Here is a 3,726-nt window from a genome sequence, read left to right on the forward strand (position 1 = left end):
TTTTTTTTTTTTTTTTTTTTTTTTTTTTTTTTTTTTTTTTTTTTTTTTTTTTTTTTTTTTTTTTTTTTGATAAGGAAACACTTTTGATACATATACAAAAGGAAACAAAAAATTACATGACACTTTGCAAGAGGTAGCCCTTTTTGATGCACCCAGTTAAATTCGATGGTTGTCTTTCTTAATGTAACCTCCACCTTCTATCCCAACCAACCAAAGAACAAGCTAGTCAAGTTTCATTCAGTATTCTAAAGTGATTGGCAATCGTAACTTCCTATCAAACACCTTGAAGATCGAGGCCATACATGTATTGGTAGATCGTGCGCGTGCAAATTTCTTATCACTATGTGAATTGTGCTAGAATCAGGGTGCCTAAATATCTAGACTAAGACTCCTAATAATTACATATTTGCACAAGAGTCAACATTTCAAGGTAAATGAGCTCCATTTTTATGATTTTTTAATTTTTTAATTTTTTTGGAATTTTGATTTTTCAATTTTTTTTTCGAATTTTTCAATTTTTTCAAAAAAGAAAAAAGGAGTTCGTTTTCAATTATGGCAAATTATCATGGTATCTACTCTATACCCCCAAACCTAAACTAAACATTGTCCTCAATGTTTCAAAATATGGAAAGAATTATAAAACAATATATGAAGAGGAACATGCTGAGTAGAGTAAAAGGAGAGAGAATACCCGATTGTACGGCGAAAGCTCGATTAAAACTCCGTTATTCAAGGAAAAAAAATCCAACATATTTCAGCCGAGATCATATTGGATTAGCAAAATATATACAAAAGGAATTTTAACTAACACATTATCTACAAGAAAATTTGGTTTTTAATGGGATTGGACTTTTTGGGAAAAATTTGGTTTTGTCGGGAGACATTTGGCTTTGATGGAAAGAAAAATTTTGGTTTTTTAGGGAAACATTTGGAAAACTTTGGTTTTTATGGGAGAAATTTTTGGTTTTTGAAATTGGGAGCAAGCCCACTGTTGGTCCTCTAATGGAATGGGAGGAAGGCTGCGGCCCACGAAACACTAAGTTTTAATTTTGAAAGTTTAATTTGGCCCAGTTGGTTAAGGCCCGACGTTTGTTTTAAAACTTTGGTTTCGAGGTCCACTCTTGAGTGGAAACAAGCCCACAATCGGTTACAAGCTCAGCTGGGTTTAAACCCAGAGTCCAAAATACAAGTCCAATGAAAGAATTTAAACAAGCCCACAAAAATTAAATACAAGCCCACAAATTAAACAAACAAGCCCACAAATAAATTATTACAAACCCAACAGAAAATAAGAGAAGCCCAAAAATTGGCTTTAATATTACAAGCCCACAATTAAAAAATTGGAAGCCCACAATTCGGGTTCTCTTAAATGGGTTACCTTTTTAGCACAGCCCAGCTGCTCTGATATTGTTGCAAAAACCCAGTTGGGTTTTGGTTCTTTTCCTTGGTGGCGTCCCAGCAGAGGAAAAACAGGTTCAGAACAGCAGGTCCAACAGCAAATGAAGTGAAGCAGATGCAGATGCAAATGCTATGCAGTGAAATGCAAAAATAGCTAATAAAACAACAAGAAAAACACAGCACCAGTCCCCGGCAGCGGCGCCAAAAACTTGGTAGGCCTCAAAGATATTATATTTAAATGCAAAATGGTCCCCGGCAGCGGCGCCAAAAACTTGGTAGGCCCGGGAAAGCGTGAAAATTCTTTAACAGAACAAAGTTCTGGACACTGGCTATTCCAGCATACTCTCTCACACACACCCACAGTCCCAATTTATACCCACAGACCCCATTTCCCCAAAATACAAAATTAGGGTTCTTCACCCAAATCCCAAAATCAAACAACACAGAAATTAGGTATTTGATTCTACCTAATTTGATAGTACAATTTGAACCCATGTTTCTCTCTATTCGTCTCCAGGCTTTCCCTAACAGAAATTAGGGTTTTCTATAAAAATCCCCAAAAACCTAATTTGGACAGTTGAAATTAGGGTTTCGAATTTTACTCACCAAACATGTGATTTGACACTTCAATCGTCGACCCATTATTTTCCTTGTTCACCTGCTCCATTCCCCCGCGCCAATTGCTTCATCTATCAACCTAATTCACCAAATCCAACCCTAACAGTGATGAGGATGGTGGAGTTGTTGAAATAGATTAATAGGTGATGGGGGTATTGAGGGATATGATGGATTGTGGTTGTTGTGGGGAGTTGTTGATGGAGAAGGAGGTGGCGATGGAACTGGTACGGCAGAGTAGGTGGTGGTGGTTCTGCAAACAGGGTATGGTGGTGAAGGAGAGCTCGATGGAAGAAAGAAGAACGGGTAGTTTGTTTGGGTTATATGTTTCTGGTACTATGGTGTTAAGCGGGCGTATCGAGTTTGATGATCTGCGACGCTGAGCCGTGGGATGTGGAGTTGATAGAACAATCTGACGGCGAGATGGAGTGAAGCTTGTAGCGACCGCTGGATTATATAATACAACAAAATCAACGACGCCAGATGGAGTTAGGTGTTGTAGTGTTAAGCGGAAATATCGAGTTTGATGATCTGGCAAAGAAGCGACCGTAGGATCTAAATGTGATCTAATCTGAAGGCTTGGAATTTAGGCACTATGGTGTTTTGCAGGAGCTTCAGATTTTGATGCGCGATGAAGGAGCGACCATCGGATGATGAGATGGATCCAATCTGACGGCTGAGAATGGAGGCGGTTTTGGTTATAGAAAATGGGTTTGGGTAAGGGTTTTGGGCCTTGGGTATGCCAAGCCCATATCTTCTTTAAGAACAATTCTTCCTCTTCAAGCCCACTTCTAGCCTTTTGGTCTTGCGCTCCATTCTTTGCGGCTTCCTTGCGTAATTTCTTCCGGCTTTTCACCACTCTTCAACTCTTTTCCGCTCCGCAAGTTATCCAGACTTTATTTATTACCTAAAAATGCAAAATTAAGTAAGAAAAATATTTATTCTTGAAAACAATGAAAATACAGAATATGGGATAAAATGTAGAAATACTGCACAAAAGATGAGTTAAATGCCAACAAAAAGGGATAAATAGATACAATATTTGGCACTCATCAAATACCCCCAAACCTGAATTTTACTTGTCCTCAAGTAAAACAAAACTAAGGAAATCCTAACTATACCACTGTCGCTGGTCTCTCGAATGCATTTAGCGTATGCACTAAGCCTTTTAAACCACTAAGTGTCCCTAGTGGACGAGTTGAAGTCTCGTGAAGGTTTGCTTAGAACGTACCTACAAAGTTCTAGGTCAAAATATAAGCTCAGATTCCATCAAATGTGACATGTGCAAAACAGTTTAAGCTCACAGCAAAATGAAGATGTCAATCTAGCTATCGAAGGCACAATTCTAGCACTGATAACAAAAAAAGACATGTGATAAGAGTGTAAAGTGTATCTACACATGTGTAAAGAAAGATCTGAAGTTATGACTACTAATCACCAAGAGATAGTTTCTCAGGCTAAGAACCAAGGTCGAAATCTAGCTAGCTGTCCGGACTTTACGAGAATTGTGAATGAGTTGGAGGTATTTCACACTTACTCGCGTTGTACATCAATGGCATACACCCTCCTTGCTTATTACAATGAAACAACAAAATGACTCTTTACATGACTCTTATTTACATTGACTACTCTCTTTTATTTTTGGAACAAGAGAGGATGGAATTGATAAATACTTGGTTTTTTTTTTTTTTTTTTTTTTTTTTTTTTTTTTTT

The sequence above is a fragment of the Papaver somniferum genome, unplaced genomic scaffold (assembly GCF_003573695.1).
Source record: "Papaver somniferum cultivar HN1 unplaced genomic scaffold, ASM357369v1 unplaced-scaffold_21, whole genome shotgun sequence".
Lineage (NCBI taxonomy): Eukaryota > Viridiplantae > Streptophyta > Magnoliopsida > Ranunculales > Papaveraceae > Papaver > Papaver somniferum.